Genomic DNA, 17,906 nt, shown 5'->3' on the forward strand with positions numbered 1-17,906 from the left:
CACTCCCTGGGTACGTATCCAGAGGTAAGACTATGATTAAACAGCTGTCCTAGCTGTGGGTTTAATTCCTGGTTGAGTTCGTGGAGCACACAGCCAGGGACACCATCAGGTCCCATGGATGCTGTGTTTTTTGCTTTGGAGAGAGCAGTTCTCACTTGGGCGTTGGAGATGTTTGGGGGCTGCAATCGCTTGGTATAGATATCTCTCCTTTTGGGGAGAAGTTTGCACTGAACCTGTCAGCCAGTATGTTGGCAATGTCTGTAGGATCAGTAATCTTCACATCATTTTGAACTAGTTCTGAGCATATCTGGGAGTTTCCTCCCAGGTTTCTAACATAGCTAAAGAAGGCCTTATGATTGTCTTTTGAGTCTTTAGCTATTTTTCTCTCAAAATTTGCTTTGGATGATTTTATGAGAGCTCTTAGTTTTTACTTATAGTGATCAAGGGTGTCTTACCTTTTAAGGATTTTGCTCTATCTTGTAGTAGCTTCCTCCTTTTGTTGTAGAGTTTGTTTATGGCTGGGGTCCACCAGACTGGACGCTTGCCTTTGGTACAAAGAGTCTTTGTTTTGCTTGGGATTGCCTTATCCATGCAGTCCTGCAGGTGCTGGTAGAAGGCATTTGTAAGTGATTCAGCGGCTTGAGTACTGTTTTCCATGGCTCGGGGCCTTAAAGGAGACCACACTAGTCTTTAGAAGTGTGAAGTCGGCTTTAGAAGTTCTTTACTGTGGTCTTTTTTATTTCAGGTGGGGTGGGATGAGGACCTCCAGCGAGATTAGTTTGTGATCTGATCTCACCAGTGAGGGGTATACTTCCGGTGTTGAACATTGTGCTCCCATGTTCGTGATGATGAGATCAAGTATGTTTTCTCCTCTTGTGGGATGGTGACTAGTTGTTCCATGGCATTTGAGTTTATGAATTCCAGGAACTTTTGGGCTAGGGTGTTTGGGCTTGAGTAGTGTTCCCAGTCTATATTAGGGTAATTGAAGTCACCTAGTATGATGGTGTTTGGTGATACATTTATCCCTCTAGTGTTTTCAGGAAGGCCATGTGAGGTTCCTGAGTTTGTGAGGGTGGCCTGTAACATGCTACAATTTGCAGAGCAGTCTTGCCTATGGTTAATTGCACCTGAATGGTCTCCGATGCATCGTGCATTGCCACCAGTCTTGAGGTGTGGGTGTCCTTGATGAATATGGATACCCCCCCTCCTTTCTTGGTATTGTCCGGATTTTGGGGCCGGAACGCATAAGAGGTAAAACCTGATAGTGCTGGGGTGCTCTCAGGAGCCTTGAACCAGGTTTCTGTCAATGCACAGACATCGATGTTCTCCATACTGAGACGGGCCTCGAGTACGTGCATTTTGAGATTTAGACTTCTGGCATTGAGCAGCATTACCCTTAGTTTTTTTCCTTTTTTGTGTTCTAGGGTGGTAGGTTTAGAATTTGAGCCTTGCCTAAAAAAGGCACTATGGGGGTGGCAAGAGCCTTTGCCAATATCCAGAATCCCAGGGGTGACAGGTGCAAGCCGTCCCTTGCGAAGCAGCGTGGCTTGTCCAGCATGTCATCCCAGGCAGACAGACATTGGATCCCCTTTGAATGACACCAGAGTTTAAGCCAATTGTTAAAGCTGATCTTATTTCTGTATTGTGGCATCATTCTTGGTGAAGGTAGGATACTGCTCAAGGTCAGGGTCATACCTGCCTGGGCTACATAATCAGAGAGCTCCTCAATGTCTCTTTTCATGTAGTCCAAGGAGGTACGTCTCCGGTCGCTTACACCAGCGTGGACAATGACTGAGTCGTATTTGTACCTGCTGTTGAGACCTGAGTGCTTGCGTTATGTGGCGGATTATAGCGCCTGACAGGCAGCTTACTGTGACCTTCTCCTTACTCAGTCTGGTGAGCGGGATGTCAGTGTGTCTGACTATGGAGTCACCAATGACTAGTGTGTCTGGCATTGTGCTTGGCCTTAAGGGCTGTGACTGACACTGACTGTGAGGTCTATGTGTTGCAGGTGTTGTGTTCTGAGGTGGTGGTTGTTTGGGTGTCTGCTTTGGTGGCCTCTGCTGTTTTGGTAGATTTTTGATCAGAGCTGCCGAGTATGTCTTTGTGTGTTTATGTGTATGATTTGAGGTTGTGATGGTACTATGTGAGACTGGGTCTATAGTATGTGTGGTAACCTTCTCCTCCTGACTGGTCTTGCCAGTCCTATGTTGAGAGAGCTCAGGTTAGTAAATACTGGTAGTGCATGCAAGAATGTGGAGAGCAGATGCAATCTAGAGATGGACTGTCAGTTAGGATGGCTTTTATTCTATATAGTGATCCTAGCTTGAAGTGGACCTTTTTGATAGTTAGCACCAAGTGTTTGCCAAAGGTCACTGTACTGCAACAGCAGAGCTAATGTTTAACTTGCTCTATGACTATTGTTCGAGGAGTAGATGGTGAAGGGGCTTGTGGTCAGTCTTACTAGTGAAGAGCATGAGCTTTGTTGGGACAGTTGACAGAAAGGTATCGTTAGATATCTAGGAAGGATTATTTTGTTTCTTGTACGAGTTCAGGAAGAGGGAGCTGCACGAGGGAAAAATCTGCATCTTGGACTATGGCTCCATGTAGAGTTGCTTTAGAGAGTTGGTTTGTAAAACTGGAGAAAAGGAGTGGCCCAAGGATTGAGCCCTGAGGCACACCCATGGAGCCTCATGGAGACTGGCAGCAGAGATGAAAGTTCATTTTGCCACCCAACTGCCTGCTGTCAGATAGGTAGCTGACAAACCAAGGTAAGACAGACTGGGGGAGGCTTAAGGCAGCTAGCTCACTGATGTTTGGTAGGGGGCATGTCAAAAAAGATGGATGATTCAAGTAGGTTATTTCCATGGTGGTTGATTATGTTAATAAAACTAACTACAGCTGTTCTATTTCTTGGTCTGAAGCCATGTTGGAGATGTGGATAAAACATGGTTTTAAGAGGTGGTCTAGTAGTTGTGCACATATGAAATGAGAGTATTTTGCTATGGGTGAGAATAGTGACTGGCCTGTAATTTGTGAATTCAGTGGTGGTACCTCCTTTGGAGAATTTCCATAGTTTAGGGATATATTTTTCTGTTACAGTCCAGTTGATTGATACTGGGTAGGAGATTATGTCTGCAGCTAATTTAAGAAATTCACTAGGGAGTTGACCAGCGACGGATCAAAAGTTAAGATTTTTTTTTACTGTTGGTTTGTACTGGATTGATGGTGAAGGAGTTACTTTCCAAGTCTGTGGGTATAGTTAGAGGGGTAGTGCTGCTGTTCTTGGGGATAGAACAGAGTTAATAAAGCATGTATTAAAATTGTGAGGCTATGTTGTCCACATGGTTTGTTGTGGATGGAGCTGGGGTGGTGGAGTGGCTTGGTTTTATTAACTGGTTAATAGCTCCCCAGAATTTCTGGGGATGGTTTTATAGCTTCTTGAACTGTTGTATACTGACTGCATCTTTCTGATGGGAGATAGTTTAGGATAGTGAGGAATTTTTGATTGAAGTACTGAAGTGTTGGAGGTGTTTTACTAGGCACCAGTCACAGATTTAACAGTTCTGAAGGAGTTAAGGTAGACGTTGTTACAAATGATTTGAGGGTAGTTTTTTTTTTTTTTTTTTTTTTTTTTTAAGAAGGGCTGTGTAGTGTTTTAGTGGGCATGAGGGCAAGTAATCACTTAGGCCGTCAGGAAGGCAGCCTGATTGTAGTCAATGCAAACCCACTCCACTACCAGAGTCCAATCTATAATTGATTATAGCTATGCTTGTCATCTACTGGGAGTCTGTAGTAAAACTGTGAAGGTTAATGAGGGATTATGGGAGGAGCATGTTCCCCACTCTAAAAGTCCCACATTACTATAGCTTCTTGGCTGAGAGTAGACAAACACCAGCAGAGGAAATCTATTATGGTTGGTTACCGGGTGGGATACAGATGGCTATTATGATGCACTTGTTAGGGTTTATAGGAGAGGAGTACTTCTAAGTTAGCTAGGTTGGTGGCATTGATAGTAAACCAATTTTGATATCATCCTTGTACAATACTGCTATGCAGCGACCATGTTTACGAGTCATATTTTGTCTGTGGATGTTATAAACTGGGTAAGTATTTCATTATCTTGAAAGTGGGGTTTTAGCCAAGTTTGTTAGGACTGCTGTCTGGAGAGTAGTGAATAGGGTTGTGTGAAATTCATGGATTTTCTTTGGTAGGCTTCTAAGTCCATATTTAGTAATAGCAGATCAGAGCTGCTGCGACAGATTGTTAGGGTTTACATCTGGAGTGGTTAGGTGCGGGTGTCTGGAATTGGGGGACTGGGTTACGGTCCCCACTGATAGGATTTGTAATTGGGAATAAACAAGCGCTTAAAATTTGTTGCATTTTTGGCATGGACTGGATTATCTTAAGAGCCTAAATGTTTAAATAAGAGTTGATATTGGCAATGAATAGTTCAGGAGATAGGATAACACTGCATAGTGGGGTGTTGTGCTGTGTAGGTTGGGCTGGTGGGACAGTAGATTGGGAATTGGATTAGAAAAGTACTGCTGTTTTTTTTTTTTTTTTTTTTTAAGTATTAAAATTCCAGTTGTGGACTTTCTAATGCAGGCTATTAAGACACTAGCCAAGTAAAATCACTTGGGAAGGGAGAATAAGTTTCCATGCTGCAGATCAAAGCAATGTACTCTCCAGATTACAGGCACCTTTGATTCCTTAACTTTTTGCAGACTTCCCATACAGCCAAATCCCAAACATATACAAAGACTAAGTAGAAAGTACACACCCCCATCCGAAATAGTAAATTTTTAGTTATTCCATTAAAAAGGATTTTTTTTTTTACCCACTTGTTATAATCAAGCACACTACTTCAGTTTTGTAACCATTTGTTTATTTCACCTACACAACACTACAAACAAATCCCACAATAAGCAAGTTTTTACTCCAGTAGAACGCATGTTCTTACGTTAAAGTCATTAACGTCACTAGGGAAAATTTAGTTACAGCACCAGGGACTTCCCACACTTTGCCAAGCTTTGTGGGAATCTTCTACATTACCAACTCAAAACAGACGGGGCCTTGGTTTAACATCTTTTATACTCTCTCATTCTTGGCTGGGATGCCTTCTGTGCAGAGTCTGCATGTCCTCCGTGGTCACATGGGTTTCCTCCCACAACAAAGACATGCCATAGGTGGATTGGACACTCAGTTGGCCCTATGTGCGAGTGTGCCTTCTGTGGAAGGTTGGGTGCTGGGCTGGCAACTCGGCACCATAAAAACTTCACTGCCATTCTGCAGACCATTGTTCCACTGTGGTGACCCCTTACTAGGATAAGCTGAAAGGCGTTGAAACTCAGGCACCCCCCCCCCACACAGAAAATTATCCCAACTACTTTGTGGAACTAGAACCCACAGCCTTCTGCAACACAAGCAAATGTGCTACCTACTAGGCTACTGCAACTGCCAATTACATCCGCTAGGAACTAAATAGACATCTGGTACAAGAGAAACGTGCTGCAATGTCCTAAAAAAAGCCACCGATTTAAACACCTTAAAGATACACTTGCAGCTTTTCTTTATTTCACATTAAGAAAATACAGCTCAACCACAGGAAATACATTTGCAGCTTTTCTTTATTTCACATTAAAAAAATATAGCTCAACCACAGGAAATCAACCAAAGCAAACTTTATGCTGACGTATACGAGGCCTAACTCCCGAGCATCAAAATGCCAAGTAATCAAGCTTAACATGAAGTGGAAACTATGAGTGGAATGGTAGAGTGTTCTCTATTTTGGTTCATTTAATGTAGTAAATTACCTTTGCAGTAAAGGAGACAGTAAACAGAGTCTGGATCGGATAATCAGCTCCCACCTTAGGGAATGAAATTTCTAGACTTCCCTTAAGATGGGCACTTTGTCTACAGAGACTGAATAGACTCACACAAGCTTGAAAGATTTCACCATTACTACAAAATAAACTTATGGTTAAGAAAATTGAGTTGAGATCTGCCTAAAATTCCTGTTCAGTGGTGGGAGGGGGGACTTGTTGGTCTGGTGGGACCCCATGGATGGTACTTTTACAGTGGTCTAAATACCTTCTGCCTTGTGGTGCTTTGACAGTGTAGGAGGCTAGAATAAGCATTACACGTCCCCCTGGATATTAACATCCTGTATCAATCTGTCTTGACATTTGTTTTAGCCAAAAAAAAAAAAAATGACAAATCCTTCGAGAGTTAACAGTCAAGGTACCATCCATCAAGGCATGGACTATGCCTCTTAGGAGCACTACCCCTCCTCCCATCTCCATGCTCAAAGGTTTGCTGAAAGTTATGACTGCTGGCATTCAGCAACTTCTTACCAAGTTGTTGACTGCATGCACTGCTTAAACCAGTAGGTGATGGCTCCTCTATCCTAGAAAGAGTGGATGCCCACAAGCATCCAGTATTTGGGCACCACAAGAAATAATCAAAGAAAGCTGCCTTAGTATCCCAGTCTTAAACACAAGTGCTGGCAAACAGCAACAGCAGATTGTGTTGCTCTAGCAGCCCCTTTAGTTCAGTACATGACACACACCAGGGGACTGCTCACATTGAGGATCTCAACCTGCAGTTTCTTTCAGAGGCCAATCGGGCAACACCAAGCACATTTTAAAAGCTAGACCTCGTTGAACACTTGCCACCCAGCTAGATCTCATGAGAAACCTCCCAAGCATGTGGCATAGTTTCAGAAGCAAGGATATTTAGGATCATGCAAGGACATGAAAATCTACTACACTCACTTTCTTCATGCAAACTTAGTGGTATTTTAAGCAACCAAACAGGATAGCATCACACAGGATGACTGCAGGCACTGAAAGCTACAGGACCTGTTGGCAAGCCCTATGGTCTAAGTTAGAGGCATCCCAAGAATTTGGGTTCTGCATAGCTCCACAGTGATTCCCAAGGAGCAATGTCAGTCAAATCAGAGCAATGTCAGTCAAATCAGAGCATCCAGTAATAAAGGGAGCAGATTAGAAACTGTCCACTCTACACCAAGTCTCTGGCTTGTCAGTGACAGGTGTATTTTATCTTTGTGAGCTACTGACAAAATTCAGTGCTGCATTTGGTGTCATCTGGAAAGGTTTCATTTCATCAATGAAAGATTAGGTCATTGGACTTTCTTCCTTAATAGATCAGAAGAGACTTGTATGGCTTGCCAAGCACGATGTCCTAGTCAGCCCCTGATCTCATCAGTCAGCATCTGGCAATTTCACAAGACGTTAATGGGCCAGACCAAATATGAAATGTTACTATGTTCCTAATAACCCTAAACAGGGCCCTTTGAGAAAACAAGCTCACCCAATGTGGTCTTTTGCAAAGCAGCTTTATTGATGCATGGGCTGCACTAGCAATGACTATCACAGACCCATTCAACAGATGGCATCCCTAGTAGTTGTGACTCCTCAAATATGCCACTCGTCAGCAAGCAGTACTGACCTATCCCAGGCAAATACGAAAGTAAATGGCCAACACTTGAGTCAAACAATCAAGTGTAACCTCAAGACAGAAGGGGGGGGGGGTACTACAACAGTCAAACTACCCTAGTAAATCAAGAAAAGGAAAAAAATGCAGAATCAAGTGGGGAAGTGACCCAGTAAAAGAAGTCCTCAACTGAATGAAGCATGGCAAATAACTGAACACACGACGTGCATGATATGAAGGGTTCTAATCAATAAGGGAAACATGCTAAGCAGCCCTGGTGTCCATGACATCATTCCAACTGTTACATCATGTGAGTAGCTTTCATATACCACAGAAGTACACGAAGCAGTAGCTGTTATGTTAAAAAGCAAGTCCTTCAGCAGCACATGGAGAGCCATACCTCTTATGACATACTAGTGGGACAGAGCAAATGTATGTTGCATGCACACTTGCAGCAGTCTTCAACCTCAACACATCTACTACAGGGATGGCATACAAGATGCTATAAATGAGCATGGTTTTCAACAAAAGATATCTGAAGGCCTATACAACTGCTCACAAAAATGGATTCTACCCAGTTTAAGGGCTACCAATAGTCCAGCATTAGGTTTATGCGTCACCCACATAAAACAGACTGTGGTTTCAGGATGTATTCAGCCAATCAGGGTTTTGTTGAAGTGGTGTAGCTTTACAGGCAACAGCCATAGCACCTTTCAACACCATTCATTATGCACAGTAGAAGCTGGTAGGGTGGAACACTAGCATCACAGCAGTATTTCATCCAATACCAGTCAGTCAACTGTGCAACTGTAAACAAGCCACGTAGTCTAGTAGCGGACACTGGTCATGTGTGGAAGACAATGCACTGCCAAATTCTGCATTAAGCAATGCAAGCAGCTATTCGGGCAAACCAGTGGATGACTAGGAATAACCAGCAGCTTCTCCCCACAAAACAAACCAAGGAGAAGGCTGCAGAAAGCCTGAACTCCCACAGACGGGACTCCCAAAATTAATAAAAAAAATTGTGGGTGATCAGAATACCAAGGACACACCAAACTTGCTTCTCTTTTGGCTGTTCCCATTAGTGTCGCCACAATTGAGCATCTGTTTCCATGTCTTCTGGTCCTCTGCATCTTGCTCTATCACACTAACCACCTGCATATCCTCTCACCACATCCATAAGCCTAATCTTAGGCCTTCTTTTCCTCTTACCTGGCAGCTCCATCCTTGGCATACTTTTCCCAATATACCTAGCATCCCTCCTCAAGCACATGTCCAAACCAACACAATCTCACCTCTCTGGCTGTCTCCAAAACTGTCTAGCCTGAGCTGACCCTCTAATATACAGAGACTTCATCCTGTCCATCTTAGTCACACCCAGTGCAAATCATCTAACTCTGCCACATCCAAATTTGACTCTTGCCTTTTCGCCAATGTCAGTCTCCAACCCATATAACATAGCTAGTCTCACTACCCTCTTGTAGACCTTCCCTTTCACTTACTGGTATCAGTCTGTCAATCACTCCTGACACTCAACCCATTCCACCTTGCGTGTACTCTTCAACTGTCTTCCACACTTGCCATTACTCTAAACCTTTGATCCCAAGTACTTAAAACTCATCCACCTTCGCCAACTCTACTCCTTGCATCCTCACCATTCCTGTACCTTCCCTCATTCACACACATTGTCTTAGTCCTGCAGACCTTCATTCCTCTCCGCTCTAGAGCACATCACCTCTCCTGGGTCTCTGCAACCTGGTCCCTACTCTCACTACAGATCACAATGTCAACTGCAAACATCATAGCCCATGGGACCTCCTGTCTGATCTTGTCTGTCAAACTGCCCATCACCACTGCAAATAAGAAAGGGCTCAGAGCTGATCCCTAATGTAATCCCACCACCACCTTAAAACGCATCCGTCACGCCTACTGCAGACCTCACCACTGTTGCACTACCTTTGTACATACCCTTACCACTCTTACATACTTCTCTGCCACTCTAGGCACCTTGTCATGCTTTCTCCAAGTCCAGAAAGACAATGCAACTCCTTCTGACCTGCTCTATTTCATCACACAGAGCAAACATCGCATCTGCAGTGCTCTTTCCCAGCATGAAACTGTACTGCTGATCACTAATCACCTCCCTTAACCTAGCTTCCACTACTCTTTCCCATAACTTCAAGCAATGAATGATCAACATTGTCCCTCTGTACTACTACAAGCTCTGGACATCACCCTTATTCTTAAAGATAGGTACCAAAATACTTTCCCAACTCCTCAGGCATACTCTTGACTTTCCAAGATTTTATTAAACAACCTGGTTAAAAACTTCACTGCCATTTCTCCTAAGCACCTCCATGCTTCTACTGGTATGTCATCTGGGCCAACAGCCTTTCCATTCATTCTCTTCATAGCTGTACTTCCCTCCTTACTAATCTGTTTCACAATCCCCACATAATCCAACCTTTCATTCTCTTCATTCATCAGCCCCTCAAAGTACTTTTTGCTCAACACACTCCTTGCTTGTAAGAACATTTCCCTCACTATCCTTTATCACCCTTTCCTGCTGCACACATTTCCCAGCCAATCGGTACAGGTCTATTTCCCCTCTATAGTGTACAACCTTTCATACAACTCCTCATAGGCCTTATCCTTGGCCTTCAACACCCCTCTCCACCATATGCCTCATCTCTTTATACTCCCGTCTACTTTCTTCATCCGACAATCCCACGACTTCACCAAGCTCTCTGTATACTCTCCTGTACTTCCTCATTCTACCACCAGGTCTCCTTGTCCTGATCCTCTGTCCAGATGTCACACCAGGCACCTTTCTAGCAGTCTCCCTTATCAGCTCTGCTGTAATTACCCAGCTATTTGTTAACTATACTGCCCCCCCCAGTGCCTGTCTTAACTCTTATTCTGAACTTCACCTCACAAATCACCCTTTAACTTCCACCATTTAATCCTTGGCACTACTGCTCACACTCCTTGATCACCTATATTATCCTACAGACCACCATTCTATGCTGTCTAATTACACTTTCCTGTCACCACTTTACAGTCTCCAATCTCCTTCAGACTGGCTCTCCTTCATAGGATACAATCCCCCGGGTGCACCTTCTTTCACTCTTGTATGTCACCCTATGCTCCTCCCTCTTATATTCACCACAGCCATGTCCATCCTTTTCACAAAATCCTCTAACCTTCTGCATTCCTCTCCCTCACCATACCTACCCCATCACTTCCTCATCCCCTCTGTTCCCTTCACCAACATGCCCACTGAAGTCCACTCCAATCACCAGTCTCACCCTTTGGTACACTCACCACCACATGCCCTAATTATGTTTACTTGCCTGACAGGCGATCAGGTGCAACAGTCCCAAATGAAGCAAAGGACAGCCCATATATATTCTTATACTTTTAATACCAAAGTCAGCAGGTTGCTGGAAAGGACTTCAGCCACTACCCAGACCATGTGAAGATTACAAGGTGCCATAGGAAATGCAATGAAGAGGCAACAGTCTGAGAAAGCAAATAGGCAGTTAAACAGCTGCATAAACTGCAAGCAAGCAACATTAGCAAGTACGACCACAAAGAAAAATGAATATGCTACAAAGTTCTTACAGTACAAAAGATACACATGCATGTGCGCACACACAACTAAATTCTTTATGTTAATACAAGGTTGACTTGATAAACAAGTGTTTTAACACCAGTTAAAACCAAAGCAACAGTTAGTCCTGGGAAAACTGTGTATGCTATATTAATACAATTTTACAAAAAAATTGTAATATAAATGCACTAAAATTGTGTACACAGCACACTTCACTATTCAGAAGTGAAATAGTGAACTCTCCACTTAAAGAACTCTCCACTTAAAATCGGACAGTACAAACATTCTCAATGTAAAGCAAGAGACAGTCTCTTGGCAACAAAAAAAAAATGAAGATGCACAATTCTGAACACATTAAGATGTTTTAGATATTCCATAGTTACCAATTCTCTGAAACATAGCCAAACTCAATAAGACAGCTAAAATCAAACAGAAAAGGTAAGTTACAACCATATGATTTGGTAGAAAGTTGTCAAGTTCTGAAAAAACTGACCAAAGTGCACCCTTTTCCCCTCTGCCAGTAAGCATTCTGATAATGGGCACACCACTTTTTGTGCATTTTAACGAGTGGCCCTTGCCCTTGGGGGGGGGGGGGACAGGTACTCATGTCAATAAGAATACACAATCTGACATCAAAAGCTTGAGTCTCATTTCCTTTGCACTACATTATATGCACAGAAAATATGTAGGGCATGCAAGAAGTGGAGTTAAACAATTTGTTACAGTATACTACATATCCACACTACAGTTGGTTTCACTGCATCCACAACTGCAACTTGCCAATTACTACAAATTGTATTGTGCAACTAATACTACATTTATCACGCTAACTTTATTACTTTAGACTCTTCATACTTTAGACTCTTCATACAAAGAACTTAGTTTTTAAGAAAAAAGGATCCACGAAGTACACCCAAATCCTAAAGGCACTTTGCAAATTTACAAAAGTAAAATAGTCAATTCCTCTGATCCATTTCATTTTATAAAGTATTTAAGGAAAAACAAACTGCAGTACGGGAAAGAACGCTACCACAAATTCAACACTCATGTCCCCAGCCCACAAACATCGCAAACTTAGAAACATTTAATTTGCTATACCTTTAAAATTTCTGGTGTCACAACTTAGCATATATTAACTTCTAAGCAACTATTAACCACATTTCCTCACAATTACAGCGTGGCGTATTAAAGGATAAGCACATTATATGTGCACTAATTAGACACTAAACACCATCACAGTAACAATCAGGACTGGAAAGAGGCCGTCACCAAAAGTACTCCCTCAATGCAGTAGAACACAAATATTTGACAGATGCCTCACATGCCAAGTTCCACTTTTTATCTGAAACTCGAATTTCCTCGTGTGTCTTATCACTCGCACTACACTTCAAAAACAAGAGGGACACCTTGTTTGCATAATAAAACTCCAGGGGTGGGATAGAAGACAGAATGTATACCAACAACTCCCTCACAGAATGCTGTAGTTACTAAAGTGGCCTACATGCAGCAGGTTTACAATGCTGTCCCACGTGGTACTGCCGACACCCCTCGCGCACCGCTATGATTAGCGCGCGGCAGTGGTGTCGTTCCTTTTAATACGGGGAAAATGCTACTGGTGTAGGCCTTTCCCCGAATTATGGAATAACATACAGTTTACTTTTCTATAATTTTATGCATGTCCATACTTTCTGCATACTAGGCTAAACTCGTAACACTGCATGCGTGCCATTTAAGAGCTATATTAGCCCCCACCCATCAAGCGGAGGACCACGCAAACGGATTGAGAATTTCTAAATAAAACACGCTATTCCAGCTGTCATCATGGTTGACAATCAGGGCAGTCCAGTAAACGAAAGTGCGAAATGGTTCTGCGTTTTAACACGCACACCTTTTAGATCATCCAATACAGCGTGATGACAATAAGCTTCCCATCCACATATATGCATAGATCACATTATGCTTCAAGCCTCCGCATAGTCTATTAGTACTCGGAACAGAACTCTATTGCACCCAGCCTACCATGGCCATCAGCAAATGAAAGCACCGCATATACAATCCTCTCTGATAAATACCGAGAACTTAATAGAGAAGTATAGCTCAATGGCTGCTCATGAGCACAGCATCGCCCTGATACTCAGCCTTACCCCAGGAGACAGAAAAACAGCGTCAGGCAGAAGCAATTAACTACAGTCCTTTTGTGACAACCGCTTAATGTAACTAAACTACAATAAATCAACATAAACCAAGATCTTACCGGAGATTAGCAACGGTACTTAGATCCGTTGTATTACACAATGACTATGATAAGAAAAAGGCTCCGCTTGGATGGCGGTAAAAAAGGAACGAGATCCCGCCGCTCGCGCTCATATAACTTCTAGCGTCAGCACGCAACCCTTTTTAGTCACTACGGCAACACAGCTACCGGGGGCGGGGTGAAGGCATTCAGGTAGCTGCAGTAAGCATTTTACTTTCTAGCCCATCATAGAGAAGGGAAGTTAACTGTAAAGTTTTCAATCTGGTGGTGTGAGATAGTTGGATTTCGTCTAGATGTGGTAGTAGTCTACTACATATAGATTATAATACTGTAGTCTTTAAATGATTAATGGAAAGGTAAACTGGTTTGAGTAACTTTGATATAATAACTTTCAATCTATTAGAACAAGAAATCTGGACAATGCTATACATGGGGGGGGAGCAAAGGCCCAAAATAGGGACAATAATTTAAAAAATATGCTCTTATAAGCTGAAGCTTATGAGGCCTGAAACTCAAATACCTGTCGTTATTTTTGACTTTCCTCCCGAAAGATTTGCCTGTTGTCTGCCAGCAAGCAAAGCATTTCTGAGAAATCGACCAAAAGTATAAAGCAAACTCTGGACAGTTGAGAGGTATGTTCGACGTCCAAAAAAACTTACCTCATGAGTTTTCGGGATCCCTACGCGATTAAACAAATAATTGTACTGCATTAGTTGATGTAGAATAATGCGTTAAATTAAGATTAGTGTTTTGTGTAGAGTAAACAAAAAGCTTCTCGTTTATAATAAAAACGCAGAGGTATGTTTGCAGTCGGCATATTTGGTTTTCTGTGGCGTAACCAATTGCTTGTTTAAGGATTACTTTATAGCTACCTAGTCTGTTGTGTGCCAGTTATATTGATTGCTCTTTATTGGTTTCACGAGCAGATATCTCGCCCCCCCCCCCCCCCCCCCCCGAGTGGAAGGTATACGCTGAAATGAACCTGAACTAGACAAACTCGCCAGTGGGTTTTTTCTTTATTTGCTTATCTCTGTTGTCCGGGAAGAGTTGGATTGGGCAGAGCCCGTTTTCAGCGGTGGCTGGGAGAAAAGCTCCATTATGTCACGTTTGTTTTCTGAATTAAATTTCAGACAGTTCTCAGAAAAACAATAGTACGTTTCTTCGCAGAAAAAGTAAGCATAATTACAAGACGGGTAGATACAGTCAAACATTTGCATCAACTGTTACAATTCTTGTATCTCAAGTCTTGCAGGACGTAAATGGATTGGTACTGTAGAAGGGAGATTGAAGAAGTTAAAATTCTTCAATTTCAGTAAAGAAAGCTTTGCAAAGATATTTTGGCGAAGTAAGTTATTAAATTATCTAAGAAGGGAGGTTTAGTGTTTTTTAGGTTTGTAAGGAGTTCAATAGATATAATTGGTGATATTTTAGCTTAGAAAAATGGTGTCGGGAATTTAAAGTAATCCACGTGCAAATACAAATTGTTAAACTCTTCATTTTTGTTCACATACTTCAGAACTGAACAGATAGCTGAAACGTTAATATATTCCGTTCCATCAGACACCTTAAGCTCTTTTATTGGTCAAACGAGTTAACTCATCAGCCTATCAAATGAAGCAACTTAACCACACTTCATCAAATGATGTCGGAGTTAGACACAAGCCAGTAAAAAAATAAACCCCAACTAGGTTTGTGAAAATAATCACTTAAATGTGTGTAAATATAAATAAAAAAATATATATATAATTTATATTTAAAGTATAGTAAATATTCTGAAAAATATGTATAGATGAAGTGTACATCATAAATGAATACCTTGTCAGTTTCATAAGTTTGCTCCCCATATTTTTAGAACTGGGAATATTGGCACATTATCGTTTAACCCAGGTAGATTCATGGCGTTCAATTTTAACTGGCAGTATAGTTCTATATATGCCAGCTTGGTCTCCAAACTACCTCTTTTAGGGTTAATAGTAATTCACTTAATAGGAAAGTGGAGCTTTTTGAATGTGGCACAAACTGAAGAGTGCTTATACAGTGTGTTGTTACCTGACTTGGTTGTTATGTGTTTATAAATTCTCTTTCTAAAATAACGCTCTGTTTTTCCAGTATAAAAACTGGAACATGTCAGGCACACCGCAATATACACCACATCTTTAGTGCCACAACTGACACTTTGTAATTTAACCTTAAAATTGTCATAATTGTATATATTCCCTCTCATAAATGTTGTGGTAGTGTTTATAGTGCCCACACTTCCTTGTCCTACCTGTAGCTCAAAAGTCAAAGTTTCTAAGGTCTTTTTTGAATAATCACTAGTAAGCTGCGGTGGTACAGCGGTAGTGTTGTCACCTCACAGCGATAGGTTCTCCTGTTCGATTCTCTGCTGGAGCGCCTTCTGTATGGAGTCTGCATGTCCTCCCTGTGGTCGAGTGGCCTTCAAAAGACATGGGTGAATGGGTGTGCCTTCATTGAAGGTTGAGTGTCGAGCTGGCACCGTAAAAATCTACTGCCAATCATTAGCGGATGGGAATTCTGCTGTGGCGACTCCTAACCGGGAAAAACTAAAAGAACAACTTCAGGTTTTAGCTGTCTTGTATACAAAATGAGGCTAGTAACCTGCAGTGGTTAAAATGGAAGGGTTTGCATGAGGCTAGTCACCTACAATGGTTGAAATTAAAGGGCTTGATTGAGGCTGGTCACCTACAGTGGTTGCAGTGGAATGATTTGCATGGGGCTGGTAACCTACAATGGTTGAAATGGAAGGGTTTCTCTTACAATATCCAAATTTTTAATAATATGCTTTATAATTTTGGAAAACTTATTCTTTTAAGGGAATTTTCTTGTGTAAAATTAAATTCACTGGGTAATGCATTTAGCCTATTTGCCATTGAATAATTCCCCATCAGGGACTTGTAATATAAATCCTATTGTTCTACAACTTGCTTAGTTATAACTTCTACCATGGTCTTGGTGTATCCTCTTACTTTACTGGAGATCATTCTTGCCAGCTTAATACACTGTCCCTTGACAAGGTTCTCGTTGCGGATTACAGGGTGGGAACTTTTAAAATTTAAGTAAGAATAACTAGGCATGGGCTTCTTGTATATGTTGGAACAAACATTAACTGGTGTATTGTCAATAGTGTCAAGATAATTAATAGATTTAGTGAATTGAAATGTAAATTTCAGAAATGTGGTAGAATTATTCAAATAACTAAAATTCATCCATTAATTAATTTCCATCTTCCCATAGGATAAAGATGTCATCCAAAAATCATAGGTACAGCTTGTAGTGTTTAAAAATGAACACAATTTTTCTGTCCCAGGTATATAATATCAAGTTTGCAGATAGGTGAGGAAGCTACCCTCGTGGCTACACCATGAGTTTGCCTGTATATTTCACCATCAAACTAAGTAAAATTGCAGTCCAAGACTGTAAAAATTGGTCATTGCAATCCAGTGACCAAAAACTCCTGTCTATAACCTAGCAAATCTGCTGGACTTTGTCTATACTCATACAAGGTTAAGGCTTGGAGTTCCTTACCTGTGTCCACTAGGTCTTTACTCACACTCCCATCTTTCAAAACCACTCAGACTTTCTAGCTAAAATCTCTCTCTCATTGCTCAAAACCAGGATAACCTATATCCTTAAATGTGAACAAGTTGCCTTTCATTCCTTATACCTCCTTTCTCTGTGAACATTCCTGTACTTCTAAATGTCATTATCTCTAAAACTGTCAGTTTGCCCTTGATACCATGGTTTACCTTGATGGCTTCAGCTTCTTCTGGAGGGAAAAAAGTGAATAGATTTCCAATTCATTATGCAACATGTTTAGATGTTTGTCAATTTGATCATTGTTTTTAGTCAAAAAACATAAAAGCATTGCTTAGAAATCTGAGAATTGTGGAGCAAACACCTTAGAGGGTACTCTTAAAACACCAATTTTTCATTGCTGAAACTTTCATAATCAAAAGTGCTTCACTGAGACCAGATTCTTCTAGGCTGGTCGAGTATTGTATATTATTAACTCCATGTCCTTTCACTTTTATATTCTTCAAAGTGGTACTAGAGGTAAAGCCCCCACACAAAATATATTTTTTTTAATATTTAAATGTTTTCAGGTGTTGTCTATGGTTGATTGACATTTCCCAAAACAGCTTGTATAAATGTATTGTTGATACATCAACATGTAGTCTGTGAACACTGGCAGTAATCCATTTTGCTAGAATGTCTCAAAACAAGCCCTAGGCATCCTGCCAGCTTGGGTTTATCACATCTTATGGTGGGAAATCATAATGCTAGCATCCTTAAGCTTGGATGCCCCAATACAAAGAGTCTCCTATAACTGATGGCCTTGGGTGAAGGTTTAGTCAAATTATAAGTCTTCCAATTTGTTCCATATTTAGACTAAAGTTCAGAATTGAGGGGGCTGTTATTAAACTACACAGTAGAGGTACTGAGATGTATATCTGATTTCAGTAACCATTCTACCTTTTTTCTTTTTTGTAAATGAGGTTAAAAACCAGAGAGAGCACTGTCTTACCCATTCAAATTTTTTTGGACCAAAGCTTCGCTGGA

The 17,906-nt window shown here is 41.4% G+C and overlaps 1 protein-coding gene across 1 annotated transcript in view; it reads right to left on the minus strand.

Moving 5' to 3' along the window:
- Nucleotides 1-13,448, minus strand: part of NAP1L1 (nucleosome assembly protein 1 like 1) — a 1,039,563-nt gene extending 1,026,115 nt beyond the window's left edge. The window contains exon 1 of the mRNA XM_044087215.1: nucleotides 13,326-13,448. The gene's annotated coding sequence lies outside the window, so the exon portion shown is untranslated. The remainder of the gene's footprint in view (nucleotides 1-13,325) is intronic.
- Nucleotides 13,449-17,906: the final 4,458 nt, after the last annotated feature.

The sequence above is a fragment of the Protopterus annectens genome, chromosome 11.part0 (genome assembly GCF_019279795.1).
Source record: "Protopterus annectens isolate FY-2018-M chromosome 11.part0, PAN1.0, whole genome shotgun sequence".
In the NCBI taxonomy this organism is placed as follows: domain Eukaryota; kingdom Metazoa; phylum Chordata; order Ceratodontiformes; family Protopteridae; genus Protopterus; species Protopterus annectens.